We start from the raw sequence: 16,073 nt of genomic DNA, 5'->3' as shown, positions 1-16,073 counted from the left end.
AATGTGTTGACAGCTGTAGCAGGATTTTAGAAATCTGCCTTGAAACACATTGTTTTTCGATCACCAGACAATTGTCAAATACTTCCTCTATGGTTGGAGTTATTTCTTCATTTGTATTGTTTACGTGTTAAACTGGTGGAATGTCATTCTATTGTAAATTTTAGATTGGTAGCACTCCCCATGCGGCATTATATTTATTTCTAAAGTAAAATATAAACTGCCAGTTGTACAGTTTCTTTGGCCCACAGAAAACCCTGTTAATTTTTTACACATTTTGAAATGGTTATAAAATAATTTATTTTCCTTTGTTCTGGTGTAGTCTAAAGAAGGATTTTTTATTTTATTTTTGCAAGAAATTTGTATTCCTTCTTACTAGCCTTTTGCTGCGCTCTGCAGATGCAAACCTCATTGGAAATGCTACACGACAGTGTTGCAGCGAACGCATAAAAAACATCTATGTTAAAGCCACCACATAACAAAATATTAGGGTACTTTGAGCTGTAGAGTCTAGTCTTGAAATGAATATTATGCCAAGAACCACTTTCTTATTTCGCATTCCTTAAATGTATAGAATACCAAAAAAAAAAAAAAAAATTGCTCCAAGCACAGGTCCTTATGCCTCCTCTCAACAACACGCTGCAGTGCTGCGCATGGCCACGTGATGCCCCACCACGCACGTAACTCCAAACAGAAATGCGACGAAAAGCGTATGATCACATGAAACTCTAATCATGGGCTTCCTGCGTCATCGTAGCTGCGCATGCGCACTAACGCTTGTTTTCTGGCGCTCTCTGGCAACTGCTCAAACGAACCTAAGGGTAGCAAATCCTTCGGAACGGGTAAATCCGTTAATGTCGGGGCCGCAGGTGTTCGCATTCGCAAGTGTGCGACACCGAACAGCCGCAGTTCCGCTGACTCTGGCGCTGTCTGTCACTCACAATAGCACAATTGCGGCCGGCACTCGCCGATCGTCGCGTCCCGGAAATGATCCATTACGTTCTCGACTGCGGTGCCCTTGGCCAAAGGCGTTCGGGTGCACCCGCCCCGTTCTTGACAAGTCATTTGTTTTCAGCTTTTGACGTTTCTAGTTTTCACAGATTTTTCGTTGCCCTACTAAATCAACAATTCATATGAGCAGAATTAGTTATAAAGGGGCATAGAGCTGAGACCGCAGTTAAGAGTTATCTTTCTGCTTACAGTCAGCTTTATGAAAAGAAAACTATATAGAAGATGTAGCACAGAGTTACTGATAAGTGACCATTACGAATGAGTACTCTCGTAAAGCGAAAGGCTATTTACAATTTGTACAGAAACTTGATGGCAGTTGTAAAAGTTGAGGGGCGTGAAAGTGAGGCAGTTGTTGGGAAGGGAGTGGGACAGGGCTGTAGCCTATCCCCGATGTAATTCAATCTGTATATTGAGCAAACAGCAAACAGTAAAGGAAAAAAAAAGAAAAATTCGGAGTAGGAAATAAAATCCATTGAGAAGAAATAAAAACGTTGAGGTTCGCCGACGACATTGCAATTCTGTCAGAGACAGCAAAGGACCTAGAAGAGCAGTTGAACGGAATGGACAGTGTCTTGAAAGGAGAATATAAGATGAACATCAACAAAAGCAAAACGAGGATAATGGAATGTAGTCGAATTAAATCTGGTGATGCTGCGGGATTTACATTAGCAAATGAGACACTTAAAGTAGTAAAGGAGTTTTGCTATTTGGTGAGCAAAATAACTGATGATGGTCGAAGTAGACAGGATATAAAATGTAGAGTGGCAATGGCAAGGAAAGCGTTTCTGAAGAAGAGAAATTTGTTAACATCGAGTATAGATTTAAGCGTCAGGAAGTCGTTTATGAAAGTATTTGTATGGAGTGTAGCCATGTATGGAAGTGAAACGTGGACGATAAATAGTATAGACAAGAAGAGAATAGAAACTTTCGAAATGTGGTGCTACAGATGAATGCTGAAGATTAGATGGGTAGATCACATAACTAATGAGGAAGTACTGAACAGAATTGGGAAGAAGAGAAATTTGTGGCATAACTTGAGTAGAAGAAGGAGGGCAGCTTGGAGCGTAAAAATCGTAGAGGAAGACCAAGAGATGAATACACTAAGCAGATTCAGAAGGATGTAGGTTGCAGCAGGTACTGGAAGATGAAGAAGCTTGCACAGGATAGAGTAGCATGGAGAGCTGCATCAGATCAGTCTCTGGACTGAAGACCACAACAACAACAACAACAACAACTCTCGTTTTCACTTCACTAAATAACAATCTATTTTTTTTCCGGGCACCGTGAGCGGCATTAAACTTCCGGGTGGCATCATTACTAACCCTACCTGGACTATGTGTAAACTCGGCCCTGTGTAATGCTGCCAAGTTGTCGTCAGATGCGTTTAATTCCGTAGATAAACGCTCATGAATCTCAAAACTGCGGGCTGCATTCCGATGAAATAAATACTAAACACTATTTGCTCTGTTATACTCTGAGATGACAAAAGTCGTGGGGCATCTCCTAAGCCGGCCGGAGTGGCCGAGCGGTTCTAATCGCTACAGTCTGGAACCGCGCGACCGCTACGGTCGCAGGTTTGAATCCTGCCTCGGGCATGGATGTGTGTGATGTCCTTAGGTTAGTTAGGTTTAAGTAGTTCTAAGTTCTAGGGGACTGATGACCTCAGAAGTTAAGTCCCATAGTGCTCAGAGCCATTTGAACCCTTTTTTGAACACCTCCTAATATCTTGTTGGACCTCCTTTTGCCCGGCGTGGTGCAACATCTCGACAAGGCATGGACTCAACAAGTCGGAAATCCCCTGCAGAAATACCGAGCTGCCTCTACAGCCGTCCGTAATTATGAAAGTGTTTCTGGTGCAGGATTTTATGCACGAACTTACCAGATGTCAAATGGATTCATGTCAGACGATATGGGTGGTCAAATCATTTCCTCGAACTGTCCAGAATGCCCTTCAAACCAATCGCCAGCAATTATGGCCTGGTGACATGGCGGATTGTCATCCATCGTTGTTTGGGAATGTTAGGTCCTTGAATGGCTGCAGATGGTCCCCAACCATTTACAATCAATAATCGGTTCAGTTGGACCAGAGGAACCAGGACATTCCATGTAAACCTAGCCCACACCATTATGGAGTCACCACCAGCTCGCACAGAGTCTTGTTGACAGCTTGGGTCCACGGATTCGTGCGGCCTGCAGCACACCCGATTCCTAACATCAGCTCTTGGCAGCTGAAAATCGAGACTCTTCTGATCAGGCCACGGTTTTCCAGTCGTCTGGGGCCCAACCGATACGGTCGCGAGCCGCTGCAGGCGACGTCGAGCTGTTAGCTAAGGCATTCGAGTCTTTCGTCTGCTGCCACAGCCTGTAAACACCAAATTTCGCCACACTTTTCTAACGGATACGTTCGTCTTACATACCACACTGATTTTTCGATTATTTTACCCAGTGTTGCTTTTCTGCTAGCACTGACAGCTCTGCGCAAACGCCGCTGCTGTCGGTCATTGCGTTGTCCGACGTGAGAGCTATTGCCTACAATTTGGTATTCCCAGCACATTTTTGGTACTGTAGATATCGGAATATTGATTTCCCCAAAGATTTCCGAAATGTAATTTTCCATGTGTCTAGATCCAACTACAATTCCGCGTTCAAAATGTTTGATTCATCGTCGTGCGGCCATGATCACGACGCCGGCCGCTGTGGCCGAGCGGTTCTAGGCGCTTCAGTCTGGAACCGCGCTGCTGCTACGGTCGCTGGTTCGAATCTTGCCTCGGGCATGGATGTGTGTGATGTCCTTAGGTTGGTTAGGTTTAAGTAGTTCTAAGTTCTAGGGGACTGATGACCTCAGATGTTATGTCCCATTGTGCTTAGAGCCATTTGAACCATAATCACGATGCAAATCTTTTCACGTGAATCACCTGAGTACAAATTACAGCTCCGCCAATGCACTACCATTTTATACCTTGTGTACGCGATACTAGCGCTATCTGTGTATGTGGATAGCGCTATCTCGTTACTTTTGACACCTCAGTACACGATTCCATTCTACTTACACATTTGTCTACAAATGAAACGTCCGATGTCTCACTCTAGCTGCTAACTTCCACCAACGAGCACTGCAAAAAAAGTTTTTCGAGGTAGCGCATCGCTAGGGCGCTACTTCTCGCTCATAAGCTTTCGAAAAACCAAGAAACTCCCTCAGAAATTCACAGAATCGCGACGTAACCTGGGATTAGTACGCAAAGACGCTTACCCTGCTATTTTATGAATGTTACTGTTCACAATTACTTGTAAGCAACAGCGTAATAGAGCAATACTGAATCTCTTTGCCTGTTTATGTGCAAATACGTTACACATTTATTAACTTTTAGAGTAAACTGCTAGTTCCTACACCAGTAACCCATTTTCCACAGGTCTTTCTGCATTGCACTGCTTCGACGGAAAGATTGCAAAAGAACGTGAGAGAAAGAGAGAAGAAATAAGGTTTGGAATGCCAGATGCCAACAAAAATGGACGACGTTACCAACAGATTTCAGGAAGTGGCATAGGACAGAGGAAAATAAAGTGTCGAGTTCAGATCTTTCATAAGAGTCATACATCAAAGATCAGATATAACAAGTAAAGTAGAATACGACCGATGGCTTTGTCAACGTGTTCTGTACTGCAATTCGTCCTGCTGGATGTTCTCGAAGAGTGAACCCAGAAGAAGAAGAGATGGGGCCCCTCCACGCCCGCAGCAGCGTGGTGACCAGACCAAAAGTTCTACTGTCACCTCCGTATAACATGTTAGCTTTCGAATCAGGAGTCACAGAATGCTGGCTGTGATGTTATCCATGCGTCTGGGTAAGATTACTCATTAACATGGTCCATTAGGAGATAGAAAGTGGATGAAAGCGATCGAAGGGTAGCGGTTGTAAGGGCAGAGGAAAAAAAGTGCCAAGGCAAGCGCCAAGGGAAAAAAAACCTCTGCGACAGTAGGACGGGTAGTAAGGGCAGTAGCGGCTTGCTAGCTGCATCAGTGCATGCAAGGTGTGGTTATGTTAGTGCGAGGCATCGTGCATCGTTACCTTTGTCGTTGCGGGGCTTGCTGCAGTTGCTGCGTCCCTGCAACAGTTCAAGGTCGTTATACAGGGCTATTACAAATGATTGAAGCGATTTCATAAATTCACTGTAGCTCCATTCATTGACATATGGTCACGACACACTACAGATACATAGAAAAACTCATAAAGTTTTGTTCGGCTGAAGCCGCACTTCAGGTTTTTGCCGCCAGAGCGCTCGAGAGCGCAGTGAGACAAAATGGCGACAGGAGCTGAGAAAGCGTATGTCGTGCTTGAAATGCACTCACATCAGTCAGTCATAACAGTGCAACGACACTTCAGGACGAAGTTCAACAAACACCCACCAACTGCTTACTCCATTCGGCGATGGCATGCGCAGTTTAAAGCTTCTGGATGCCTCTGTAAGGGGAAATCAACGGGTCGGCCTGCAGTGAGAGAAGAAACAGTTGAACGCATGCGGGCACGTTTCACGCGTAGCCCGTGGAAGTCGACGAATAAAGCAAGCAGGGAGCTAAATGTACCACAGGATGGTGCTCCACCGCACTTCCATCATGATGTTCGGCATTTCTTATACAGGAGATTGGAAAACCGATGGATCGGTCGTGGTGGAGATCATGAACAGCAATTCATGTCATGGCCTCCACGCTCTCCTGACTTAACCCCATGCAATTTCTTTCTGTTGGGTTATGTGAAAGATTCAGTGTTTAAACCTCCTCTACCAAGAAACGTGCCAGAACTGCGAGCTCGCATTAACGATGCTTTCGAACTCATTGATGGGGACATGCTGCGCCGAGTGTGGGAGGAACTTGATTATCGGCTTGATGTCTGCCGAATCACTAAAGGGGCACATATCGATCATTTGTGAATGCCTAAAAAAACTTTTTGAGTTTTTGAGTGTGTGTGCAAAGCATTGTGAAAATATCTCAAATAATAAAGTTATTGTAGAGCTGTGAAATCGCTTCAATCATTTGTAATAACCCTGTACATTAGTGGGCGATCGGCCATAGATCGGCTCACAGACAGTGTAGGGTGTGTGTGTGGCTGGTTTGCGTGCTGTGCACTGTGCGGTTTCCCTGCGGTTGCCTGTTTTTCGGCGGGTCGAGCATCTGGGGTTACTAGTAGTAGCTGTGTTGCAGGGGCTCGCCAGTGCTGTCGTGTTAGCGTTCTATGGACCATAGATGTTTAGTTCCTAGCCAGTAATGTCTTTGGTCTGTTATGCTTCCATCTATGGTTGTGGTCGTAGTTACCTAGAGTAAGGATAAACGGGTTGCGCGAGTGTCTCGTGTTATTGTACAGTCGTGTGGAGAGGTTTTGGAATACCTGCAAGATGGTATCCAGCCGATATTCCCGGTGAAGGTCCGCGATGCGTGTGTAGCGCGAAGCGTTGCTAATGATTCTGAGTACTTTGTTCTGTATGAGCTGCAGACGGTGCAGGCGAGTTGGCGCAGCGTATCCCCAGACAGGGGCTGCGTACGTCATCAGGGCGAGAATGAGTGTCATGTACAAGGACCTTGACACTTTCCTATTCAGTGTGCTACGCCTGTTAAGCATAGGGTAGAGTTGTTCGAGCCGCGCGTTTGCTTTGTTGGTCACGTGTTGAATGTGGTCCCCCCAGAGTAGTTTCCGGTCCAGCCAGACACCGAGGTATTTGACCTTCTCGCGGAAACGTATTGGGCGTGCATGTAGTGTTATTGGGTTGCAGTGCTGATGTTTGCGCAGTAGCTTCGGTCTTCTAGAGAACAGAACGGCTTCGCACTTGTCGACGTTCCCCCTTCACGCTATTTCACCAGCCAAGGCTCTGCCGTTCTGAGTGCAGTCTGTAGCCGTGAGTTAATGTTAGACGGCTTCCAATCTTGCGCAAGGATGGCGGTGTCATCCGCCCAGATTGCTACCGTCGTGTTGTGTGTCGCTGGGAGGTCGTTAATGTAGAGGTTAAACAGTAAGGGCCCTAGGATACTTCTTTGGGGTACTCCTGCCTGTATACCATGTCGTGTCGATTGTTTGCCCTGCACGTCGGTGTTGAAACTCCTGTCCGTGAGATATGAGTGTATCAGACGTACGAGCCCGTCGGGGAACCCTGCGTCGCTAAGTTTGCGTATTAGGCCGTTGTGCCATAGACGATCGAAAGCCTTTTCGATGTCCAGGAACACCGCCCCAGTTGCTTTGTTTGTGTTGTATCCGTGTGTTATGTATTTAACGACGCGTCGGAGTTGTTGTGTTGTTGAGTGGTGATTCCTGAAACCGAATTGCTCCGGTCTCAGGGTGTCGTTTGTGATACAGTGCCTGGTGAGTCGTTTTAAGATTACCTTCTCAACGATCTTGCTGAGCGCGCTCAGCAGACTGATGGGTCGGTAATTTTGTGGGAGGGAGTGGTCTTTCCCCGGCTTCCTGAACATCAGGACCTTGGCCGTCTTCCAAAAGCCGGGGAAGTGTTGGTGCATTCGTTATGTGTGTTAGGTAGTCTACAGCTTTGTCCGTGAACTCCTGGAGGACACGGTTTTGAATGCTATCGTGACCAGGGGCCTTCCTAGCGGTGGTATGCATGATGGCCCACTTGACTTCAGCTGTACTAGCTTGTCGGATGATGTTGCGCACTGGTTGGGCCAAGATGCGTGTGACCTCCTGGTACGCAGCAAGTGTGAACGCTGGGGCTGAGGGATCCAGGTTCGGTGTGAATGACGCTGCGAGTGTGAGGGCCATCAGTTCCGCTTTTTCTCCCGCAGAATATGCTGGTCCGTCAGGCCCTTGTAACTTGGGGGTGTACAGTTTCTCCCTGGTGAAGTGTTGGGCTAGCTTCCACACGCCAGGTCGCGTGGTGCCCAGCCCTTCGAGTTTCTAGTCCCACTGTTGTGTCTTAAATGTTTGTATTTTTTCCCGGATTATACCCTGGAATCTGTTAATGTGCTGTTTGAAGTGCTGGCGCCTGGTACGCTGCCAGTGTCTCCTGAGGCGGTTCCTCATTGAGATTAGGCCCAGGATTTCCTGGGGCAGGGCAGCACTGTGTTGTTGTGGCGTGCGGATTGGTATGGTGTCGGCTATTGCGTCCTGGACGGCGCCGGGAGGGTTTCGACTGCCTCGTCAATTTGGGCTGTCTCGTTAATCGCGTGGGTGGGTGGGATGCGACTGTCAAGCGTTTCCTTGAACTGGGTCCAATTCGCGCGCCTGTAGTCTAACATCCTGCGTTGTTCCATGTGCTGCAGTGTTTCTTCAATGTACAGTATAACAGGTCGGTGATTTGTGGGCAGATCGTTTTCAACGGCAACGTTGAGTGTCGTTGTTTTGCCCTTGATGAGGGCCATGTCTAACACGTCTGGCCTGTGTCCCTTCCGGTAGGGAATGTGCGTCGGTTCGGTCGGCGCTAATGTGATGTAGTTTCGTCCTAGTGGCGTGTTCGTATAGTTTCTTGCCGTTGGAGTTTCGTATTCGTGAGTTCCAGTCCGGGTGTTTTGCGTTAAGATCTCCAGCGGCTATTACGCGCGGTGCTATGTCGCGTGTTTTAATGTTTTTAGGGCTGTTGTATACTGACACAAGTGTAGTGTAGGCTCCGTTGAACATGAACCGTCGAGAAGAAGAGATGGGGCCCCTCCGCGCCCGCACCAACGTGGTGACCAAACCAAAAGTTCTACTGTCACCTCCGTAAACATGTTAGTTGTCTAGTAAGTGGATCACAGGATGCTGGGCTGTGATGTTGTCCGTGCGCCTGGGTAAGGCTACGCATTAACACGGTCCATCAGGTGATAGATAGTGGACGAAACGCGAGTGAGGGTAGCGATTTGAAGAGCAGAGGAAAAAAAAGTGCCATGGCTCGTGCCGTGGGAAAAAGACCTCTGCGACAGTGGGATGGGTAGTAAGAGCAGTAGTGGCTTACTAGCTGCGATAGTTCATGCAAGGTTGGATTTGTTATTATAGGTATCATGCATCATTACCATGACAAGCGATGGCGATGTGTCCCAGTTGTTGCTGCTGCTGCATTCCTGGAACAATCAAGATCGTTATACAGTAGTGGGAGATCGGCCATAGATCATCTCACTGTGTGGGGGATGTGTGGCGCTTGTTTGCATGCAGTGTACGGTACGGCTTCCCTGTGTGGTGCCAGTTATTCGGCAGTGTATTCCAGCTGGATATCCAGTAATGGGTCTGATTAACAGGGGCTCGCCTGTGCCGTTACGTTTGCATATGCTTGGCCATAGATGTTATGTCGTTACAAATATGTCTTTTGGACTTTTATGTTTCCATCTATGGTTGTGGTCGTAGTTCCCCAGATTCAGAATAAACGGGTTCTGCGAATGTCTGGAGTTTCTGTATAGTCTTGTGGTGAGTTTGTGGATTACCTCCGTGAGAGTCTCAAGTCGGTATTCCCGGTGAAGGTCCGCGATGCGTGTGTATCGTGGAGCATTGCTTATGATTTTGAGTACTTTGTTTTGTATGAGCTGCAGACGGCGCAGACGTGTAGGCGCAGCGTATCCCCAGACAGGAGCTGCGTACGTCATCAGGGGTCGGATAAGTGTCATGTACATGGACCTCGACACCCTTCTGTTCAGTGTGCTACGCCTGTTGAGCATAGGATAGAGCTGTTTGAGCCTCGCGCTAGCTCGGTTGGTCATGTGTTGTATATGGTCCCCCAAGAGTAATTTCCGGTACAGCCAGACACCGAGGTATTTGACTTTCTCACGGAAACGTATTGGGCGTGCATGTAGAGTTATTGGTCTGCAGTAGCGGTGTTTGCGCAGTTGCTTCGGTCTTCTAGTGAACAGAACGGCTTCGCACTTGTCGACGTTTACTCCAACACGCCATTTCTCCAACCAAGGCTCGGCCACTCTGAGTGCAGTCTGTAGGCGTGACGTAATGTTTGATGGTTTCCAATCTTGCGCAAGGATGGCTGTGTCATCCGCGTAGATTGCCATCATTGTGTTGTGTGTGGTTGGGAGATCGTTTATGTAGAGGTTAAACAGTAGGGGCCATAGGATGCTTCCCTGGGGTACTCCCGCGTGTATACCGTGTTGTGTTGATTGTTTTCCCTGCACGTCAGTATTGAAACTCCTGTCTGTGAGGTATGAGTGTATTAGACGCAGCAGCGCGTCAGGGAATCCCGCGTCTCTGAGTTTGCGGATGAGGCCGTTGTGCCGTCGAGAAGAGCTCTGCGCCAGCGCTTTATACACAGCTGAATCGTCCCCCCTCCCTCTGCCCCCCTCCACCCCGCCACCGCCGGCACCCGCCCCTACCGCCTCTCCGATCTCCTCTCATCCCCCCCCCCATCCACCCCCCCCACAGCGCATATCACGTGCCCGCGCTAGGAGGCCGATGTCGCACTCTGAACCTTTACACAAAGCGCTCGTTGTGTAAGAACCTTCAGTGCCTTTCTGGTCTCTGTCGTTATTCCCTCCGCCAGATGGCCGTCACGTGTTCTCATTCAGAGGCGCTGACGCTCGCAAGGAGGCCCACCTAAGTCATAACGAGCAAGAAACAGCCCGTGGTCCGCCACGACAGAAACATTGCTTTCTCCATCTGGCTCTCGCTATGCGTAGGCCATCGCTCGCGTTCCCTTGCTCCATATGCTGACTCTCATGTACACGTCACGTGAAAAGATTTGCAAAGTTAACACCGACAGTAATCTTTAGACACAGAGGCCGACAGAAGAACTCGAATAATATAATAAATTAACTGAATCGGTGGTTTGAAGAGGGGAACAAGTGGCCAAAAAAAGATTTTTTTAACCAAACACTTGCTGGCATATACAGGTTGTTTGGAAATTCCTGTTAGAAACTTCTAGGACTTGTAGAGTGAAGAGAGTACATGATATTTTGAACAGGAAATCATATCCGGAAACATGTTCTACGACGGTCTCGATTCAGATGTTTAACTCATTTACTTCTACTGGAAGAATTGAATTTGGCATGCCGTAGTACAAGTATTAATTTACCAATTCGAAAGGAAATAAAATGAAACATACATTTATCACATAAGCGCAGTTGTTTCACATTCAGATGGCTCTATGCACTATGGGACTTAACTTCTGAGTCCATCAGTCCCCTATACGTAGAATTACTTGAACCTAACTAACCTAAGGACATCTCACACATCCATTCCCGAGGCAGGATTCTAAACTGCGACCCCATCAGTAGCGCGGTTTCGGACTGAAGCGCCTAGAACCGCTCGGCCGGCCGCAGTTGTTTGTTTGTATTAACACTTACACATTACGTGTTTACATTATTCCAAAAGAAAAAAGAATCCGGTATACCGTACGTACAGAACAGTATTCATGCAATACAACTGCGGCTCGATGTGGCAGCCACCAACGTTGTTACCATGTACGAACGAAGCGAGTTCTGGTAAGCCGGCCGGAGTGGCCGAGTGGTTCTAGGCGCTTCAGTCTGGAACCGCGCGACCGCTGCGGTCGCAGGTTCGAATCCTGCTTCCGGCATGGATGTGTGTGGTGTCCTTAGGTTAGTTAGGTTTAAGTAGTTCTAAGTTCTAGGGAACTGATGACCTAAGATGTGAAGTCCCATAGTACTCAGAGCCATTTGAGCCATTTTTGAATTCTGGTACACAGTCTCCATCCCACATGGTGTCTCTTCAAAATTCCTAGTGCAGTGGTCAGAACTCGTGCCAGCATATCTTTAAATGGTTCAAATGGCTCTGAGCACTATGGGACTTACCTTCTAAGGACATCAGTCCCCTAGAACTTAAAACTACTTAAACCTAACTAACCTAAGGACATCACACACATCCATGCCCGAGGCAGGATTCGAACCTGCGACCGTAGCGGGCTCGCGGTTCCGGACTGTAGCGCCTAGAACCGCTCGGCCACCCCGGCCGGCAGTGTATCTTCCTTTGTCTCTGTAGGGTTCGCGTAAATGAAACGTTCCATACGACTCCACAAAAAATAGTGACATCTGGTCACCATCTGACGTAGTACACGTCATCCAGTCTACACTGACGTATACCAGGACAAGCAATTCTGAGACTTTTCCCTTTGCTTCAGCAGACGTGGACGTGTTACAATTCTGAGCTGAAACCATCGTAGAACGGAAACGGTACGTTTTCGGACATGAGTTCCTCTTCAAAATGTTATGTACTCAATCCTTTCTGAAAGCACTAGAAGTTTGTAAAAAAAAAAAAAAAAAAATGGTTCAAATGGCTCTGAGCGCTTTGGGACTGAACATTTGAGGTCATCAGTTCCCTAGAACTTAGAACCACTTTAACTTAACTAACCTAAGGACAGCATACACATCGAAGCCCGAGGCAGGATTCGAACCTGCGATCGTAGCTGTCGCGCTGTTCCAGACTGAAGCGCCTAGAACCGCTCGCCCACAGCCGGCGGTGCACTAGAAGTTTGTAACGAGAATTTCCGAACAACCGAAGATGCACATTGTGAACTAAAGCGAGGGAATAAGAACTACTAATACGACTGCTTAATCGGACTTGGGAATATTCATCAGTTTCAAAAATGGAACATATTCTAATTTCGAGTTCGTTCATCTCCAACGTTGTTGGTCGTATCTGCTCTTCAGTTGCTTTGACCTCATATTTGCACTGGATCAGAGTGGATCAGTGTGTTTAGCGTCGGCCGTCTGAGTTTAGATATTCTTCATTAAAGGTAAATGAATAATAGTTATTGATATAGTAGCTGTTTTAGAGGGTGTAAAAGCGTGATAGTTTGGCGTTTCAAATGTGATGTCATTTCGCTCTGTTGTAGGCTTACGTTTCCTGACAAGTATACGGCATGCTACTGTTGAAAATAAACAACACAGACCCTGGGATTAAAGAACTTCACCTTTTCAGTGACGTCAGCGGAGGTCATTGCCGCAATAACTCTTTAGTGCGCTTTGTCCTTGCATTGGACGTTACTGGGCGATTTTCAAAGATATACTAGTACTTTCTATTGTGGGGGCGGTGCTTTCTTCAATATGATCGCAGTTTTGGAACTGCGACAAATAAAATTAAACGATTGGGCAGAATTTAAACACCAAAGGAATACATTGCTCTGATTTAATCCTAAAGGAAGACAGGATTCAGTGTTACTCAAGACTCTGCTGAAAGTACTCTTGATTTAAGGAACTGATGGTCTAAGTTCTGCAATAAATCAACAAAGTTCCTGGAAAAGTCCACTTTCTCGATTTCCAAGAACAGGCGATAAGAATACTTCTTACCTAGAGGTTATTTAACCGTGTTTGTATTCATTGACAATGTGGTGAATAACACTTTCTTGCTGCAAATTTACCGAGCGAGGTGGCGCAGTGGTTCGACACTGGACTCGCATTCGGGAGGACGACGGTTCAATCCCGCGTCCGGCCATCCTGATTTAGGTTTTCTGTGATTTCCCTAAATCATTCCAGGGAAATGCCGGGATGGTTCCTCTGAAAGGGCACGGCCGACTTCCTTCCCCATCCTTCCCTAATCCGATGAGACCGATGACCACGCTGTCTGGTCTCCTTCCCCAAGCAACCAACCGACCTTTCTTGCTGCAAATTTCACTGGTAGCAGATTTCACTGGGGCAGTATACAGGAGATCATAAAACGGGTATTCAGCGAAAAAGAGAAAAACAGCACTAATGGTCAAGGGTTCGTTTGACCAGCGGCAGTGTGTCACGGTGAAGCTGATGAAACTTGTGGCAAATGCTTTAAGTTCGAGGTAAACTATTCCAGGGAAAATTTCAAGAACCAGCTTTAAATGATGAATCTAGGAATGTAGTACAACCTTGCGCATATCGGTTCCGCAGGGATAGCAAGGAGAAGTTTACACTAATTACGCCGGCTGGTGTGGCCGAGCGGTTCTAGGCGCTACAGTCCGGAACCGCGAGACCGCTACGGTCGCAGGTTCGAATCCTGCCTCGGGCATGGATGTGTGTGATGTCCTTAGGTTAGTTAGGTTTAAGTAGTTCTAAGTTCTTAGGGGACTGATGAGCTCAGATGTTAAGTTCCATTGTGCTCAGACCCATTTGAACCATTTGAACACTAATTACAGCGCCCTCTGAGGGGTTTAAGTAACTTCCTTCTCGCGCACCATACGTGAATGGAACGTTAAGAAACATTAATAACTCCATACGACGGAGAGTGGTTATTTTTTCTCTTTGTCTGTAGGCGTCGAATTATCGTAATGAAGAAATTTGATTTCATATTTTTAAGCACATACAGAGGATGCGCGCTGGTAGCACTTGGAATGGGAGAAGAAGCTACGTGCAATTCATGTCATCTACAGGGTGTTTCTGAAAGCGGGTGCAAAAATGTAACAGGACATAGAGAATGCTCCACTGAACAATTGTAAGCAGGAAACCTGGGGTCGGAATAGCCAGCTTAAGGAGATATGGAAATAAACTTGTCTACCGCTTTGTCTAGTATTACTGTTTCTCAGATTATTTACATACAGTCATCGCCATACTGGCGTATCATCTGGCGTGATGGTATGGGGTGCCATTGGTTACACGTCTCGGTCACCTCTTGTTCGCATTGACGGCACTTTGAACATTTGACATTTTATTTCAGATGTGTTACGACCCGTGGCTCTACTCTTCATTCGATCCCTGCGAAACCCTACATTTCAGCAGGATAATGCACGACCGCATGTTGGAGGTCCTGTACGGGCCTTTCTGGATACAGAAAATGTTCGAATGCTGCCCTGGCCAGCACATTCTCCAGATCTCTCACCAATTGAAAACGTCTGGTCAATGGTGGGCGAGCAACTGGCTCGTTACAATACGCCAGTCACTATTCTTGATGAACTGGGGTATCGTGTTGAAGCTGCATGGGCAGCTGTACCTGTACACGCCATCCAAGCTCTGTTTGACTCAATGCCCAGGCGCATCAAGGCCGTTATTACGGCCATAGGTGGTTGTTCTGGGTACTGATTTCTCAGGATCTATACATCCAAATTGCGTGAAAATGTAATCACATGTCAGTTCTAGTATAATATATTTGCCCATTGAATACGCGTTTATCATCTGTATTTCTTCTTGGTGTAGCACTTTTAATGGCCAGTAGTGTATTCTATTATGGTTATTTGAAACATGTTAAATAAAGAAAAACAATAAAATCAGAACATTAGGCAAAACAATGAACATTAGTGTTACAACTGCCTATGTCTCTTTTCTTCCCTTATATCACATACTAAATTGTTACAAATATATGTTATAGTATATAAAGCATTATGCAATTGGATTTAAGTTACTTTCAAAAAACAAGATATATGTATTTGAAAACCATTCAGTACCGAATATGGTGGTTCAAATGGCTCTGAGCACTATGGGACTTAACTTCTGTGGTCATCAGTCCCCTAGACCTTAGAACTACTTAAACCTAACTAACCTGAGGACATCACACACATCCATGCCCGAGGCAGGATTCGAACCTGCGACCGTAGCAGTCGCGCGGTTCCGGACTGAGCGCCTTAACCGCGAGACCACCGCGGCCGGCACCGAATATGTCCAAATGCTTCATGCACCTGAGAACATGCCCAAATTTAAATGCAGTTTTTAAAAGAATATTTTCATGTAGATTAAATTACAGTTTGCGGCCGGTGTGTCCGAATGGTTCTAAGCGCTTCAGTCTGGAACCGCGCGACCGCTACGGTCGCAGGTTCGAATCCTGCCTCGGGCATGAATGTGTGTGATGTCCTTAGGTTAGTTAGGTTTAAATAGTTCTAAGTTCTAGGAGACTGATGACCTCATATGTTAAGTCCCATAGTGCTCAGAGCCATTTGAACCATTTGAAATTACAGTAATGCACAGCCTTTTGTCACAAAAGTAAGGGAATTTGCATTGAAAAGTGTTAGTTTCATTCATACGTGTGCTTGAAATAAGTTTTATGTTGACTGTGACAAATTGCATTTATTGGTGATTTTCGTCTTCGCATGTCACCTCCTCATTTGCTGCGTGTTAGGTGATGTACATCTCCTCAAAAGTTCGAGAAATGTCGGACTGGTACTCCATGGTGTAACAGTTTCCGTCAGTGTATCAGAATATTAATTTAGCTGTCTCATTTTCAACCAGCTTACGTTGAGGTTCGCCGATG

General features: G+C 46.5%; 1 non-coding gene across 1 annotated transcript; it reads left to right on the top strand.

Moving 5' to 3' along the window:
• The first annotated feature begins 11,403 nt into the window (after nt 1–11,403).
• On the top strand, nt 11,404–11,487 carry Trnas-gga (transfer RNA serine (anticodon GGA)). The gene is given in 2 exon segments: nt 11,404–11,443; nt 11,453–11,487. It is a non-coding gene; the product is annotated as a tRNA-Ser (tRNA).
• The last annotated feature ends 4,586 nt before the right edge of the window (nt 11,488–16,073 follow it).

This window comes from Schistocerca serialis, chromosome 1 (assembly GCF_023864345.2).
Source record: "Schistocerca serialis cubense isolate TAMUIC-IGC-003099 chromosome 1, iqSchSeri2.2, whole genome shotgun sequence".
Lineage (NCBI taxonomy): Eukaryota > Metazoa > Arthropoda > Insecta > Orthoptera > Acrididae > Schistocerca > Schistocerca serialis.
Note: the sequence above shows the minus strand (reverse complement) of the source record. Positions and strands in the feature narration are given on the sequence as shown.